The sequence below is a fragment of the Eubalaena glacialis genome, chromosome 2 (assembly GCF_028564815.1).
Source record: "Eubalaena glacialis isolate mEubGla1 chromosome 2, mEubGla1.1.hap2.+ XY, whole genome shotgun sequence".
In the NCBI taxonomy this organism is placed as follows: domain Eukaryota; kingdom Metazoa; phylum Chordata; class Mammalia; order Artiodactyla; family Balaenidae; genus Eubalaena; species Eubalaena glacialis.
The window spans coordinates 55,623,546-55,639,921 of record NC_083717.1 but is presented as its reverse complement, the minus strand read 5'-3'; the positions used below and the strand labels follow the sequence as shown (position 1 = coordinate 55,639,921).

The following is a 16,376-nucleotide window of genomic DNA, read 5'->3' as shown; positions in this document are numbered from 1 at the left end:
GCTCCAATGTCATTAGCTTTGTGTGTGATCCAAGTGAAGTGCCTCTGGCTTGGCAAGAGGCAAGGAAGCATGCCAGCTGGTGAGTCCCCCTTGGTCAGTCCAGGGGTGCCTCAGGTGCCCTTTGTCGCTGGGCCGAGGACCCGCTTTTGATGGAGGTAATCATTTTCGGGCAAGGGCCATTCTCTTGTGGAAGATCTCAGGGACCACTTTTCCCCTTGAGAGCGAGTCCATTGTGAAGAAGCATATGTACCAAGAGCGGGTGTGTTTCCCTGGAGTGCAGTGGCTCTTTGGCTGAGTGGCCCCAGTTCCCCTGAGGGTTTCTCGGGTTCAGGATGACATCATTATGCTGTGTCGGTGGGGAGGGCGCTCAGGACGGGAATTGCAGGGCCGAAACCCAGGGGTTTGATAGATAGTGGTGCTCTTTTCCTGATGATCACATGCTCTCTAGGCATCCTCACCCCGATGCATTCTCATTTGGCTGTTGACACACAGACAAGCTGGACAGCAAATGAAACACAGAGGCGAGATAAGGCGCACATCCCAGGGTGGTATCGCCCTTTCCCTTTGTGCGCCAGTGCACCATCCTCAAGAGTGCATGTGTTCTCTCATGCCGAGCCAGGTCGAGCACCATGAATGAATGCCAGCAGCAGCGTGAGACGCTCAGCATATTCCGTAATATCCTGTGAGGTGAGGACGGTGTGGCAGCCAGGCGAAAGATGGAGTCTCGGAGGCGTGTTGGAGTGCAGTCCATGAGGTTAGTGGTGGAACCCTCATGGTGGTAAGCGGCACTTATATGCAAAAACCTAGATGTTTGGCAAAGGGGACTTGTGCACCGGGGCTACACACTCAACTTCAGAGCTTTACCTGTGGCACCTGAGCTCCGACGCCCTGACACTTGGCTGCACTTCCTGCCATTTGGCTCAGCTCTGGGCGCTCCCAACTGCTGACATGATTGAGCTCGCTGGCCAACCCGTGGTGGAGGCTGTGACTTTGCACATCCAGCCTTTCAGGAGGTACTTGCATCGATGAAGTCTCCCACAAATGCATTCCTTGTAAATCTGAACAAAATGAGTGAGCAATCCCTACCGTCTCCTAATTGGAATTGAGGTCCAGCACGTGGCTCCCAAAGGGAAAGTAGAGAAAGGTTCACATTGCATTTGCTACCGTGGGCGTCCGCAGCAACGTTGTTCAAGTTGAGGGTGGCAGGCTTCTTGTGGGGAGAAGAGCCATTGGGAAAGGTGCCTGAGATACCCATCCATGTGGGAAGGCTAGGGACAGCGTGCTGTCTCAATGTGCTTGAGTCTAGCCAGGATTGCTGTCCCCTGCCGCAGTTGAGCATGCGGGTGACAGAGGAAGTGTGAGCTTGTGGTGGGCCTTGAGCCTGCCATTGAGTTCTACAGGCCTTCCCCGCCCCCTGGTCATTGCTTGGTTCCCTCAAGGAAACAGGTGTCTCTACACTCAGTGTCAGAGCAGGAGTCCTAGCCTAGGCCAGACTTCTTTGTCATGGTCTTCTTGGGAGATGGGACGCAAGGTAGGTGTCTCCTGTTGATCAGGGGAAATCAAATGGGCCATTGTCCCCAGAAGTTGGGCCAAGCTGATGGCTCCTCCTGGGGTTGTGTCCCCCTTGTGTGTTAGTGGGCTGGGGGGCTGGAAAATGCCTTAGGCAACTCCCTGGGAAATCAAGCTTCTGTGGTGAGGGGTTGCTCTTGCACCTTGCCATGAGACGTTTTTATGCAGGCAGAGAGAGAAGGGCAAGGTGAGCGGGAAATACACATGAGTTGCTTGGCTAATCCCTCAGGTAGACTGGGGGGTGGATAGATCACGGTGGGCATAGGGTTCCCGGAAGGCCTTTGTGATGCATTCAGGAGCATTTGGAGGCATGTGCAGGGAAGGAATATGGGTGCACGTTCGAGGACCGTCTCACTGTTTTCCTCTCCTTTGTCGATTTGCTTCATGGATTGTCCCTGTGCCAACGAATGGTTGCCTTCGTGGCACAGTATGGTGTCTTCTCATGGGGGCTGATTTGGAGGCCGTGGGGTGTTTTGTCCCTGTCTGGCCACGTTCCCCCTGTGTTGAAGATGTGAAGGTGTTCCTCAGGACAACAGAGCATCGTTTCTATACCCGGCCCAAGTAACATTCCCTGAGGATTTGAGCTCTTCCCAGAGGTCATTGGGCGCAACCACGTGGAAACAAGGGAGTCGGCTGCCAAGGAAAGGCTACAGGTTTAAGGGCAGGAGAGGATGTGTGGTGCGGGGATCATTTGGTCCCACCACCAGCTGGTGCAGGGAGCCTGTGGTCTCCGGCGTGGCTGACCTCAGGCCACAGATGTCATGCCAGTTCAAGTGTCCATGCTGTTGGCTGGGTTCTCTTGTTTCATGGCTGTGGGTGCATTTCGGTGCTGGAGGACCTGGGTCTCACGGGTCCTCCGAAGTCATTTCACTGACGGGCCAAGACTTCAAAATTGCAAGGAACCACGGCAAGTTACCCAGTTGCTGCAAGGGTTTGCACCGCAAATTTGGACATTGGAATGGCTCCGATGCCTTTAGCTTTGCGTGTGGTCAAAGGGAAGGTCCTCTGGCTTGGCGGGAGGCTAGGAAGTATGCCTGCTGGTGAGTCACCCTTGGTCAGTCCAGGGATTCCTCAGGTGCCCTTTGTCACGGGTCCCTACAAGCCGCATTTGATGGAGGTCATCACATTCGGCGAAGGGCCATTTGCTTGTGGAAGATCTCAGGGACCAAATTTCCCCTTGAGGGTCAGTCCATTGTGTGGAAGTGTATATGCCAAGAGTGGGTGTGTTCACCTGGAGGACAGTGGCTCTTAGGCTGAGGGGACCCTCTTCCCCTGAGGGTGTCTCAGGGGTTCAGGATGACATCCTTATGCTGTGTTGGTGGGGAGGTCTCTCAGAGGGGAATTGCAGGGCCCATATCAGGGGGTTGATGGACAGTGGCGCTCTTTGTGCTGATGGCCGCGTGTTCTGATGGCATCTGCGTCATGATGCATTCACGTTTGGCTGCAGACACACAGAAAAAATGGGCAGCAAATGAAATGTTGAGGCAAGATAGAACGCACATCTCTGGGTGGTGTCGCCCATTCCCTCTGTGCACCTGTGCACCATCCTCAAACGTTCGTGTGTTCTCTCACCCCGAGCCAGGTGCAGTGCCAGAGAATGAATGCCAGCAGCAACATTGGGCCCTCCGTATAGTCCATGGTATCTGGCGAATAGAGGACATTGCGGCAAGGAGAGGTGAGGCAACGGAGTCTCAGAGGGGTGTTGGCGTGAAGTCCTTGAGGTTCCTGGTGGAAACCTTGTGGCGGTAAGTGGAACTTCTTTGCAGAAACCTAGATGTTTGTCCACAGGATATTGTACATGAAGAGTACACCATTACTTTCTGGGCTCTTTCCAGGGCACCCGAGCTCCGATGCCCTGAGACTTGGCTGCACTTCCTGCCCCATGGCTCGATTCTGGCCGCTCCTGACTGCTGACATGATTGAGCTCGCTGGCTGTCCCGTGGTGGAGGCTGTGACTTTGCATGTCCAGGCTTTGAGCACATGCTTGGATCGATGATGACTCCCAAAAATGAATTCCTTGGAAATCTGAACAAAATGAATGAGCAATCTCTACCATCTCCTCATCGGAACTGAGGTCCAGCACGTGACTCCCAAAGGAAGAGTAGGGAGAGGTCACGTTGCATTTAACTACTGTAGGGATCCACAGCTACGTTGTTCAAGTGGAGAGTGGTGGCCTTCTCTGGGGAAAGGGCCATTTGGAGAGGAGCCTGTTATGCCCATCCACCTGGGAAGGCTTAGGACAATTAGTCGTCTATGGTCAACTGAGTCTATCAAGGTCTGCTGTTTCCTGCCACAGTTTTGCGTGCATTCAGAAGAGGAAGCACTAGCCCTTGGTGGGGCACTGGCCTGCCATTGAGTTCTAATGTCCTCCCCCGCCCCCTATTCATTGCCTTGTGCCCTCAAGGAAACAAGAGTCTCTGTGCTCAGGGTCAGAGCAGGAGTCCTAGCCTAGGTCAGTCTTCCTTGTCATGTTCTGCTTGGGAGACAGGTTGCAGATTAGGTTTCTAGTGATGAGGGGTGAAATCAAATGGGCCACTGTCCCCGGGAGTAGGGCCAAGCTGATGGTTCCTCCTCGGTTGTGACCCGCTTGTGTATTGTGTGGAGGCGGGCTTGAATATACCTTAGGCAATTCTCAGGAAAATAAAGCTTCTTTGGTGAGGGATGGCTCTGGCACCTTGCCTTCAGACATTTCGATCCTGGTTGGGGGAGAAAGGAAAGGCGAGCAGGAAATACACGTGAGATGGCTGGCAAAGCCCACAGGTTTACCACTGGGTGGCGAGATCAGCGGTGGCCACAGGGTTCCAGGAACACTTTTGGGATTCCTTCAGGACCGTTTGGAGGTACGTGTAGGGAAAGAGTACAGGTGCACGTTCATGGACCATCCCACGCTTTTCCTCTCCATTGTCGATCTGCTTCATGGCTTGTCCCTGTACCAGCAAATGGTTGCCTTCACAGCAGAGTATGCTGTCTTCTCATGGGGGCCGATTTGTAAACCATGCGGTGTATTGTCTCTATCTGGACACGTTCCCCCGTGTTGAAGATGTGAAGTTGTTCCTCAGGACAGCAGAGCGTCATTTCTAAACACAGCCCAATAGCGTTCCCTGAGGTTTTGAGCTGTTCCCAGAGGTCATTGGGTGCAACTATGTGGAAACAAGGGAGTCAGCTGCAAGGAAAGGCTACAGGTTTAAGGGCAGCAGAGGATGTGTGGTGTGGGGGTAATTTGGTCCTGCCACCCACTGCCACGGTGAGCCTGTGGTCTCCAGTGTGTCTGGCCTCAGGCCAGAGAAGTCATGCCGGTTCAAGGGTCCAGATGTTGGCTGTGTTCTCTCATTGTATGGCTGTGGGTGACACGTTGGTTCTGGAGGACCTGGCTCTCACGTTTTCTCCAAGTTCTTGTAACTGAAGAGAGGAGTGCGAAAGTGCAAGATGCCATCATAAGTGCAAAAGTGCAAGGTGCCATGATAAGTTACCCAGTTGCTGCAAGGGTTTGCCCTGCCACTTTGGGCATCAGAATGGCTCCCATGCCATTAGGCTGCAAGCATTTGCCCCACCATTTTGGGAATAGAAATGGCACCCATGACATTAGCTTTGCGTGTGGTCCAAGGGAAGGTCCTCTGGCTTGGCTGAGGGCCAGAAAATATGCCTGCTGTTGAGTAACACTTCGTCAGTCCAGGGGTTCCCCAGGTGTGCTTTGTCACAGGTCCCTACGAGCCGCATTTCATGGAGGGGGTCATATTCGGACAAGGTCCCTTCCCTTATGGACGATCACAGGGACCACATTTTCCCTTGAGGGCGAGTCCATTCTGTGGAAGCATGTGTATCAAGGGCGGGTTTGCTCCTTTAGAGGACAGTGGCTCTTAGACTGAGTGGACTCAGTTGTCCTGAGGGTGTCTCAGGGGTTCAGGAGACATCCTTTTGCTGTGATGGAGGGGAGAGTGCTCAGGAGAGGAATTGCAGGGCCCAAGACCAGAAGTTGTTGGATGGTGGCGTTCTTTGTCCTGATGGCTGCACGCTCTGAGGACGTCTGCACCACAATGCTTTCACGTTTGGCTGTGGACACACAGACAAGATAGGCAGCAAATGAAATGTTGAGGGGAGATATAGTGCACATCGCTGGGCGGTATCACCCTTTCCCTCTATGAACCTGTTCACATTTCTCAAACATCCCTGTGTTCTCTCAAACTGAGCCAGGTGGTGGAGTGCCAGGGAACGAGCGCCTGCAGCAGCATGGGGCCCTCTGTATAGTCTGTGATACCCGGCGAAGTAAGGACAGTGCGGCAAGGTGAGACAAGGCGAGGCAAAAGAATCTCAGAGGGGTTTTGGCGTGAAGTCCTTGAGGATCTTCGTAGGAACCTTGTGGAGGTGAGCAGAACTTCTCTGCAGAAACCTAGATGTTTGGCCACAGGGACTTGTGCACTGAGACTACACCCTCACATTCTTGGCTCTTCCAGGGGCACCCCATATCCAATGCCATGATCCTTAGATCCATTTCCAGCCCCGCCGGTTAGCTCTGGCCACTCCAGACTGTGGACATGATTGAGAGAGTTGGCTGCCACGTGGTGGAGCCTGCGACTTTGGACGTGCAGCCTTTGAGCAGGTGCCTAGATTGACGATGACTCCCATAAATGCACTGCTTGGAAATCTGAACAAAATGAATGGGTCTCAGGTTTCTCCGAGGTCATGTCACTGACGGGCCCAGGGTGCGAAAATACAAAGCGCCAGGGCAAGTTACCCAGTTGCTGCAAGGGTTTGCCCTGCCAGTTTGGGCATCGGAATATCTCCAATGCCAATAGCTTTCTGTGTGATCCAAGGGCATCGCCTCTGACTTGATAAGGTTCCTGGTGGAAACCTTGTGGCAGTAAACGGAACTTCTTTGCAGAAACCTAGATGTTTGTCCACGGGGACTTGTGCACCGAGACTACACCCTCACATTCTGGGCTCTTACTGGGGCACCCGAGCTCCGATGCCCTGAGACTTGGGTGCACTTCCTGCCCTGTGGTTCGAGTCTGGCCGATCACTACTGCTAAGATGATTGAGCTCGCTGGCAGTCTGCCATGGTGGCTGCGACTTTGCACGTCCAGCCTTTGAGCAAGTGCGTGGATCGGTGAGGACTCCCATAAATGCATTCCTTGGAAATATGAACAAAATGGGTGAGAAATACCTACCATCTTCTCATCCTAACTGAGGGCCCCAGCACGTGGCTCCCAAAGGAAAAGTAGGGACAGGTCCATGTCGCATGTGCTACTGTGGGCGTACGCAGCAACATTCTTCAAGTTGAGCGTGGCGGGTTTCTCGTGCGGAAAGAGCCAAGTGGAAAGGAGCCTGTGATGTCCATCCACGTGGGAAATCTAAGGACAACTTGACGTCTCTGGGCACCTGAGTCTAGCCAGGACTGCCATCCCCTGCCGCGATCAGCGTGCGGGTGCGAAAGGAAGCGTGAGCCACTGGTGGTCCTCTGGCCTGCCATTGAGATCTACAGGCCACCCTCGAGCACAGGTCATTGCCTTCTACCCGCAAGGAAACAGAAGTCTCTGCACTCAGGGTCAGAGAAGGAGTCCTGGCCAGGCCAGCCTTCTTTGTCATGTTCAGCTTGGAGATGGGATGCAGTTTAGGTTTGCCCTGATGGTCGGGGGAAATCAAATGGGCCACTGTCCCTGGGATTTGGGCGACACTGATGGCTCCTCCTTGGGTTGTGTCCTGCTTGTGTGTTGTGTGTGGAGAGGTTGGAAAATGCCTTAGGCAAATCCAGGGGATATCAAGCCACTTAGGTGAGGGGTGGCTCTGGCACCTTACCGTGAGACGTTTGGATCCTGGTGGAGAGAGGAAGGCAAGGCGAGCGGGAAATACACGTGAGACTGTTGGCTAAGCCCACAGGTTTACTGTTGGGTGGATAGATGGTCGGTGGACCTAGGGTTCCCGGAACTCTTTTGGGATATCGTCAGGAGCATTTGGAGGCCCGTGTAGGGAAGGAATACAGGTGCACATTCGTGGACCATCCCACCCTTTTCCTCTCCTTTGACAATGTGCTTCACGGTGGGTCCTTGTTCCAGCGAATGGTTGCCTTCACGGCACAGTATGGTGTCTTCTCACTGGGACCGATTTGGAGGCGTTGGGATGTTTTCTCCCTGTGTGGCCTCATTGCCCCTATGTTGAAGGTGTGAAGGTGTTCCTTAGGATATGCCAGCGTCATTGCTATACCCATTCCGCATAGCATTCCCTGAGGTTTGGAGCTCTTCCCGGAGGTCATTGGGCCCAACCATGCAGAAAGAAGGGAGTCGGCTGCCAAGCAAAGGCTACAGGTTTAAGGGCTGGAGTGAATGTGTGCTGCAGGGGTCATTTTGTCCTGCCACCCTCTGGTGCTGCGAGCCTGTGATCTCCAGCGTGCATGGCTTCAAGCCAGAGAAGTCATGCCGGTTCAAGGGTCCAGGATGTTGGATGCGTTCTCTCATTGCACGGCTGTGGGTGACACGTTGGTTCTGGAGGACCTGGGTCTCACGGTTTCTCCAAGGTCTTGTCATTGAAGAGAAGAGTGCGGCTGTGCAAGGTGCTACGATAAGTTACCCATTGGCTGCAAGGGTTTGCCCCACCACTTTGGGCATTGGAATGGCTCCCATGCCATTAGCTTTGGTTGTGGTCCTAGGGAAGTTCCTCTGACTTGGCAGGAGACCAGGAAGTATGCTTGCTGTTGAGTCTCCCTTGATCAGTCCAGGGGTTACTCAGGTGCCCTTTGTCACGGGTCCCTACGAGCCGCTTTTGATGGAGGGCGTCATATTCGGCCAAGGGCCCTTCCCTTGTGGAAGATCTCTCCCCTTGAGGGCATGTCCACTGTGTGGAAGCATGAGTGCCAAGGGGGTGTTTGTTCCCCTAGAGGGCACTGGCTCTTAGGCTGAGGGGGCCCAGTTTTCCTAAGGGTGTCTCAGAGGATCAGGAAGACATCCTTTTGCTGTGATGGAGGGCAGAGTGCTCAGGGGAGGGATTGCAAGGCCCGAGACCAGGGGGTTGTTGGTCGGCGGCGCTCTTTGTCCTGATGGCCGCACGCTCTGAAGGCGTCTGTGTCACCATCCTTTCACGTTTGGCTGCCGACACATAGCAAGATGGACAGCAAATGAAATGTTGAGGAGAGATAGAGCACACATCGCTGGGTGGTATCGCCCTTTCCCTCGGTGCGCCCGTGCACCCTCCTCAAGCATGCGTGTGTTCTCTCACCCCGAGCCAGGTGGAATGCCAGGGAAGGAAAGCAAGCAGCAGCCTGGGGCCATCCGTATAAGCCCTGATACCCGTTGAAGTGAGGACGGTGTGGCAAGGCGAGGCCAGGCGAAGGAGCCTCGGAGGGGTGTTGTCGTGCATTCCATGAGGATCCTGCTTCAACCCTTGTTGCGGTAAGCGGCACTTCTTTGCTAAACCTAAAGGTTTGGCAACGGGTACTTGTGCACCGTGGCTACACCCTCACCTTCTGGTCTTTTCTTGGGGAACACGAGCTTCGATGCCCTGGGAACTGGCTGCATTTCCTGCCCTGTGGCTTGGCTCTGGCCGCTTCTGTACGCTGATATGATTCAGCTCGCTGTCCGTCCCCTGGTGGAATCTGCAACTTGCCATGTCCAACGTTTGAGCATGTGCTTGGATCGATGATGACTCCCACAAATGCATTCCTTGGAAATCTGAACAAAATGAGTGAGACATCCCTACCGTCTCCTCGTTGGAACTGAGGTCCAGCACGTGGCTCCCAAAAGGAAAGCAGGCAGAGGTTCACGTTGCATTTGCTGCCGTGGGTGTCCACAGCCACGTTGTTCAAGTTGAGGGTTGTGGTCATCTCATGGGGAGAAGAACCATTGGGAAAGCAGCCTGGGATGCCAATCCAGGTGGGAAGGCTTGGGACAGTGTGCCGTCTCTGGGTTCCTTCGTCTAGCCAGGATTGCTGTCCCCTGCCACGGTTCAGCAAGCAGGGAGGAGAGGAAGCATGAGCCATTGATGGTCCTGTCGCCTGCACTTGAGTTCTACAGGCTGCCCCCACCTGCTGGTCATTGCCTTGTGGCCTCAAAGAAACAGAAGTCTGTATGCTCAGGGTCAGAACAGGATTGCAGGCCTAGGGCAGGCTTCTTTGTCATGTTCTGCTTGGGAGACCAGATGCAGTTTAGGTTTCTCCTGATGAGGGGAGAAATGAAATGGGCCACTGTTCCCGGACGTTTGGCCAATCTGATGGCTCATCCTCGAGTTGTGTCCTGCTTGTGTGTGCTGTGTGAAGGGGCTGGAAAATGCCTTAGTCAAGCTTGGTCACGGCAAGCTTCTTTGGTGAGGGGTGGCTCTGGCATCTTGCCGTGACGCGTTAGGATGCCGGTGGAGAGAGAGTAAGGCAAGAGGAGCGAAAGAGACCTGTGAGATGGCTGGCTAAGCCCACAGGTTTACTAGTGGATGGATAGATCGACGGTGGCCATGGGGTTCCCGGAACACGTTTGGGATTACCTCAGGAACGTTTGGAGGCAAGTGAAGGGAGGGAATACGGGAGCACATTTGTGGACTGTCCCGCCGTTTTCCTCTCCTTGGTCCATTTGCTTCCTGGCGGATCCTTGTGCCAGCGAATGGTTGCCCTCGTGGCACAGTATGGTGTCTTCTCGTGGTGGCTGATTTGTAGGCCGTGGGGTGTTATGCCCTGTCTGGCCACGTTCCCCCTGTGTTGAAGACGTGAAGGTGTTCCTGAGGACAGCCAAGCATCTTTTCTACACCCGGCCCACATAGCGTTCCCTGAGGATTGGAGCTCTTCCCGGAGGTCATTGGGCACAACCATGTGGAAACAAGGGAATCGGCTTCCAAGGAAAAGCTACAGGTTTCAGGGCAGGAGAGGAGGTGTGGTGTGGGTTTCATTTTTCCCGCCACCGGCTGGTGCGTCGAGACTGTGGTAACCGGCGAGCCTGGCCACAGGCCAGACAAGTCATACCGGTTCAAGTGTCTACGCTGTTGGCTGGGTTCTCTCATTGCACAGCTGTGGGTAACAAGTTGCTTGTAGAGGACCTGGGCCTCACGGTTTCTCCAAGGTCACGTCACTGACGGGCCCAGAGTGCGAAAGTGCCAGGCACCACTGCAAGTTACAAAATTGCTGCAAGGGTTTGCCCCACCACGTTGGGCATCGGAATGGTTCCCATGCCATTAGCTTTGTGTGTGGGCCAAGGGTAGGTTGTCAGTCTTGGCAGCAGGCCAGGAAGTATGCCTGCAGGTGAATCTCCCTTGTTCAGTCCAGGGGTTCCTCAGGTCCCCTTTGTCACCGGTCCCTAAGAGCTGCTTTTGATGGAGGTCGTCACATTTGGCCAAGGGCCGTTCCCTTGTGGAAGATCTCAGGGACCACATTTCCCCTTGACGGTGAGTCCATTGTGTGGGGGCGTATGTGCCAGGAGTGGTTTTGTTCCCCAGAGGGCAGTGGCTCTTACGCTGAGTAATCCCAGTTCCCCTGAGGGTGTCTCAGCGGTTCAGGATGACATCCCTATGCTGTGTCGGGGGGAGGTGGCTCAGGCGGGGAAGTTCAAGGCCCATACCAGGGGGTTGATGGATGGCCGTGCTCTTTGTGCTGATGCCCGTGCGCTCTGAAGGCATCTGTGCCACGATGCATTCACGTTTGGCTGTGGACACACAGACGTGATGGGCAGCAAATGAAATGTTGAGGGGAGATATAGCGCACATCGCTGGGCGGTATCACCCTTTCCCTCTGTGCGCCCGTTCGCCTTTCTCAAACATCCCAGTGTTCTGTCACCCTGAGGCAGGTGGTGGAGTGCCAGGGAACAAACGCCTGCAGCAGCTTGGAGCCCTCTGTATACTCCGTGATACCTGGCCAAGTGAGGACAGTGCGGCAAGGCGAGGCAAGGCGAGGCGAAGGAGTCTCAGAGTGGTTTTGGCGTGACGTCCTTGAGGATCCTTGTAGGAACCTTGTGGTGGTGAGCAGACCTTCTTTGCAGAAACCTAGATGTTTGGCCACGGGGACTTGTGCACTGAGACTATACCCTCACCTTCTTGGCTCTTCCAGGGGCACCGCAGATCCGATGCCATGACCCTTAGCTCCATTTGCAGCCCCGTGGGTTGGCTCTGGCCGCTCCTGACTGCTGAAATGATTGCGATCGTTGGCTGCCCCGCGGTGGAGCCTGCGACTTTGAACGTGCAGCCTTTGAGCAGGTGCGTGGATTGATGATGACTCCCATAAATGCACTGCTTGGAAATCTGAACAAAATGAATGGGTCTCAGGTTTCTCCGAGGTCATGTCACTGACGGGCCCAGGGTGCGAAAATACAAGGCGCCAGGGCAAGGTACCCAGTTGCCGCAAGGGTTTGCCCTGCCAGTTTGGGCATCGGAATATCTCCAATGCCAATAGCTTTCTGTGTGATCCAAGGGCATCGCCTCTGACTCGATAAGGTTCCTGGTGGAAACCTTGTGGCGGTACACGGAACTTCTTTGCAGAAACCTAGATGTTTGTCCACGGGGACTTGTGCACCGAGACTACACCCTCACATTCTGGGCTCTTACTGGGGCACCCGAGCTCCGATGCCCTGAGACTTGGGTGCACTTCCTGCCACGTGGCTCGAGTCTGGCCGCTCCCTACTGCTGAGAGGATTGAGCTCGCTGGCAGTCCGCCATGGAGGCTGCGACTTTGCACGTCCAGCCTTTGAGCAGGTGCGTGGATCGGTGATGACTCCCATAAATGCATTCCTTGGAAATCTAAACAAAATGAATGAGCAATACCTACCGTCTTCTCATCCTAACTGAGGTCCAGCACGTGGCACCCAAAGGAAAGGTAGGGAGAGGTCCATGTCGCATGTGCTACTGTGGGCATGCGCAGCAACATTGTTCAAGTTGAGTGTGGCGCACTTCTCGTGCGGAAAGAGCCAAGTGGAAATGAGCCTGTGATGTCCATCCACGTGGGAAATCTAAGGACAACTTGACGTCTCTGGGCACCTGAGTCTAGCCAGGACTGCCATCCCCTGCCGCGGTCAGCGTGCGGGTGCGAAAGGAAGCGTGAGCCACTGGTGGTCCTCTGGCCTGCCATTGAGATTTACGGGCCACCCTCGAGCCCAGGTCGTTGCCTTGTTCCCGCAAGGAAACAGAAGTCTCTGCACTCAGGGTCAGAGAAGGAGTCCTGACCAGGCCAGGCTTCTTTGTCATGTTCAGCGTGGAGATGGGATGCAGTTTAGGTTTGCCCTGATGGTCGGGGGAAATCAAATGGGCCACTGTCCCTGGGATTTGGGCGACGCTGATGGCTCCTCCTTGGGTTGTGTCCTGCTTGTGTGTTGTGTGTGGAGAGGTTGGAAAATGCCTTAGGCAAATCCAGGGGATATCAAGCCACTTAGGTGAGGGGTGGCTCTGGCACCTTACCGTGAGACGTTTGGATCCTGGTGGAGAGAGGAAGGCAAGGCGAGCGGGAAATACACGTGAGAGTGTTGGCTAAGCCCACAGGTTTACTGTTGGGTGGATAGATGGTCGGTGGACCTAGGGTTCCCGGAACTCTTTTGGGATATCGTCAGGAGCATTTGGAGGCCCGTGTAGGGAAGGAATACAGGTGCACATTCGTGGACCATCCCACCCATTTCCTCTCCTTTGACAATGTGCTTCACGGTGGGTCCTTGTTCCAGCGAATGGTTGCCTTCACGGCACAGTATGGTGTCTTCTCACTGGGACCGATTTGGAGGCATTGGGATGTTTTGTCCCTGTGTGGCCTCATTGCCCCTATGTTGAAGGTGTGAAGGTGTTCCTTAGGATATGCCAGCGTCATTGCTATACCCATTCCGCATAGCATTCCCTGAGGTTTGGAGCTCTTCCCGGAGGTCATTGGGCCCAACCATGCAGAAAGAAGGGAGTCGGCTGCCAAGCAAAGGCTACAGGTTTAAGGGCTGGAGTGAATGTGTGCTGCAGGGGTCATTTTGTCCTGCCACCCTCTGGTGCTGCAAGCCTGTGATCTCCAGCGTGCATGGCTTCAAGCCAGAGAAGTCATGCCGGTTCAAGGGTCCAGGATGTTGGATGCGTTCTCTCATTGCACGGCTGTGGGTGACACGTTGGTTCTGGAGGACCTGGGTCTCACGGTTTCTCCAAGGTCTTGTCATTGAAGAGAAGAGTGCGGCTGTGCAAGGTGCTACGATAAGTTACCCATTGGCTGCAAGGGTTTGCCCCACCACTTTGGGCATTGGAATGGCTCCCATGCCATTAGCTTTGGTTGTGGTCCTAGGGAAGTTCCTCTGACTTGGCAGGAGACCAGGAAGTATGCTTGCTGTTGAGTCTCCCTTGATCAGTCCAGGGGTTACTCAGGTGCCCTTTGTCACGGGTCCCTACGAGCCGCTTTTGATGGAGGGCGTCATATTCGGCCAAGGGCCCTTCCCTTGTGGAAGATCTCTCCCCTTGAGGGCATGTCCACTGTGTGGAAGCATGAGTGCCAAGGGGGTGTTTGTTCCCCTAGAGGGCACTGGCTCTTAGGCTGAGGGGGCCCAGTTTTCCTAAGGGTGTCTCAGAGGATCAGGAAGACATCCTTTTGCTGTGATGGAGGGCAGAGTGCTCAGGGGAGGGATTGCAAGGCCCGAGACCAGGGGGTTGTTGGTCGGCGGCGCTCTTTGTCCTGATGGCCGCACGCTCTGAAGGCATCTGTGTCACCATCTTTCACGTTTGGCTGCCGACACATAGCAAGATGGACAGCAAATGAAATGTTGAGGAGAGATAGAGCACACATCGCTGGGTGGTATCACCCTTTCCCTCGGTGTGCCCGTGCACCCTCCTCAAGCATGCGTGTGTTCTCTCACCCCGAGCCAGGTGGAATGCCAGGGAAGGAAAGCAAGCAGCAGCCTGGGGCCATCCGTATAAGCCCTGATACCCGTTGAAGTGAGGACGGTGTGGCAAGGCGAGGCCAGGCGAAGGAGCCTCGGAGGGGTGTTGTCGTGCATTCCATGAGGATCCTGCTTCAACCCTTGTTGCGGTAAGCGGCACTTCTTTGCTAAACCTAAAGGTTTGGCAACGGGTACTTGTGCACCGTGGCTACATCCTCACCTTCTGGTCTTTTCTTGGGGAACACGAGCTTCGATGCCCTGGGAACTGGCTGCATTTCCTGCCCTGTGGCTTGGCTCTGGCCGCTTCTGTACGCTGATATGATTCAGCTCGCTGTCCGTCCCCTGGTGGAATCTGCAACTTGCCATGTCCAACGTTTGAGCATGTGCTTGGATCGATGATGACTCCCACAAATGCATTCCTTGGAAATCTGAACAAAATGAGTGAGACATCCCTACCGTCTCCTCGTTGGAACTGAGGTCCAGCACGTGGCTCCCAAAAGGAAAGCAGGCAGAGGTTCACGTTGCATTTGCTGCCGTGGGTGTCCACAGCCACGTTGTTCAAGTTGAGGGTTGTGGTCATCTCATGGGGAGAAGAACCATTGGGAAAGCAGCCTGGGATGCCAATCCAGGTGGGAAGGCTTGGGACAGTGTGCCGTCTCTGGGTTCCTTCGTCTAGCCAGGATTGCTGTCCCCTGCCACGGTTCAGCAAGCAGGGAGGAGAGGAAGCATGAGCCATTGATGGTCCTGTCGCCTGCACTTGAGTTCTACAGGCCGCCCCCACCTGCTGGTCATTGCCTTGTGGCCTCAAAGAAACAGAAGTCTGTATGCTCAGGGTCAGAACAGGATTGCAGGCCTAGGGCAGGCTTCTTTGTCATGTTCTGCTTGGGAGACCAGATGCAGTTTAGGTTTCTCCTGATGAGGGGAGAAATGAAATGGGCCACTGTTCCCGGACGTTTGGCCAATCTGATGGCTCATCCTCGAGTTGTGTCCTGCTTGTGTGTGCTGTGTGAAGGGGCTGGAAAATGCCTTAGTCAAGCTTGGTCACGGCAAGCTTCTTTGGTGAGGGGTGGCTCTGGCATCTTGCCGTGACGCGTTGGGATGCCGGTGGAGAGAGAGTAAGGCAAGAGGAGCGAAAGAGACCTGTGAGATGGCTGGCTAAGCCCACAGGTTTACTAGTGGATGGATAGATCGACAGTGGCCATGGGGTTCCCGGAACACGTTTGGGATTACCTCAGGAACGTTTGGAGGCAAGTGAAGGGAGGGAATACAGGAGCACATTTGTGGACTGTCCCGCCTTTTTCCTCTCCTTGGTCCATTTGCTTCCTGGCGGATCCTTGTGCCAGCGAATGGTTGCCCTCGTGGCACAGTATGGTGTCTTCTCGTGGGGGCCGATTTGTAGGCCGTGGGGTGTTATGCCCTGTCTGGCCACGTTCCCCCTGTGTTGAAGACGTGAAGGTGTTCCTGAGGACAGCCAAGCATCTTTTCTACACCCGGCCCACATAGCGTTCCCTGAGGATTGGAGCTCTTCCCGGAGGTCATTGGGCACAACCATGTGGAAACAAGGGAATCGGCTGCCAAGGAAGAGCTACAGGTTTCAGGGCAGGAGAGGAGGTGTGGTGTGGGTTTCATTTTTCCCGCCACCGGCTGGTGCGTCGAGACTGTGGTAACCGGCGAGCCTGGCCACAGGCCAGACAAGTCATACCGGTTCAAGTGTCTACGCTGTTGGCTGGGTTCTCTCATTGCACAGCTGTGGGTAACAAGTTGCTTGTAGAGGACCTGGGCCTCACGGTTTCTCCAAGGTCACGTCACTGACGGGCCCAGAGTGCGAAAGTGCCAGGCACCACTGCAAGTTACAAAATTGCTGCAAGGGTTTGCCCCACCACGTTGGGCATTGGAATGGTTCCCATGCCATTAGCTTTGTGTGTGGGCCAAGGGTAGGTTGTCAGTCTTGGCAGCAGGCCAGGAAGTATGCCTGCAGGTGAATCTCCCTTGTTCAGTCCAGGGGTTCCTCAGGTCCCCTTT

At 54.7% G+C, this 16,376-nt stretch overlaps 7 non-coding genes and 1 pseudogene across 7 annotated transcripts; all 8 read left to right on the top strand.

The window, feature by feature from the left end:
* The first annotated feature begins 1,019 nt into the window (after positions 1–1,019).
* LOC133085797 (small nucleolar RNA SNORD116) lies at positions 1,020–1,111 on the top strand. The gene has a single exon (XR_009699590.1). It is a non-coding gene; the product is annotated as a small nucleolar RNA SNORD116 (small nucleolar RNA).
* Positions 1,112–3,555: 2,444 nt separating this feature from the next.
* LOC133086508 (small nucleolar RNA SNORD116) lies at positions 3,556–3,647 on the top strand. Its single transcript, XR_009700262.1, has one exon. It is a non-coding gene; the product is annotated as a small nucleolar RNA SNORD116 (small nucleolar RNA).
* A 2,525-nt stretch (positions 3,648–6,172) lies between these two features.
* On the top strand, positions 6,173–6,250 carry LOC133085949 (small nucleolar RNA SNORD116; annotated as a pseudogene).
* A 417-nt stretch (positions 6,251–6,667) lies between these two features.
* Positions 6,668–6,759, top strand: LOC133085801 (small nucleolar RNA SNORD116). Its single transcript, XR_009699594.1, has one exon. It is a non-coding gene; the product is annotated as a small nucleolar RNA SNORD116 (small nucleolar RNA).
* A 2,429-nt stretch (positions 6,760–9,188) lies between these two features.
* Positions 9,189–9,280, top strand: LOC133086191 (small nucleolar RNA SNORD116). The gene has a single exon (XR_009699954.1). It is a non-coding gene; the product is annotated as a small nucleolar RNA SNORD116 (small nucleolar RNA).
* A 2,450-nt stretch (positions 9,281–11,730) lies between these two features.
* Positions 11,731–11,824, top strand: LOC133085922 (small nucleolar RNA SNORD116). The gene has a single exon (XR_009699721.1). It is a non-coding gene; the product is annotated as a small nucleolar RNA SNORD116 (small nucleolar RNA).
* A 401-nt stretch (positions 11,825–12,225) lies between these two features.
* On the top strand, positions 12,226–12,317 carry LOC133086507 (small nucleolar RNA SNORD116). Its single transcript, XR_009700261.1, has one exon. It is a non-coding gene; the product is annotated as a small nucleolar RNA SNORD116 (small nucleolar RNA).
* A 2,426-nt stretch (positions 12,318–14,743) lies between these two features.
* Positions 14,744–14,835, top strand: LOC133086190 (small nucleolar RNA SNORD116). The gene has a single exon (XR_009699953.1). It is a non-coding gene; the product is annotated as a small nucleolar RNA SNORD116 (small nucleolar RNA).
* The last annotated feature ends 1,541 nt before the right edge of the window (positions 14,836–16,376 follow it).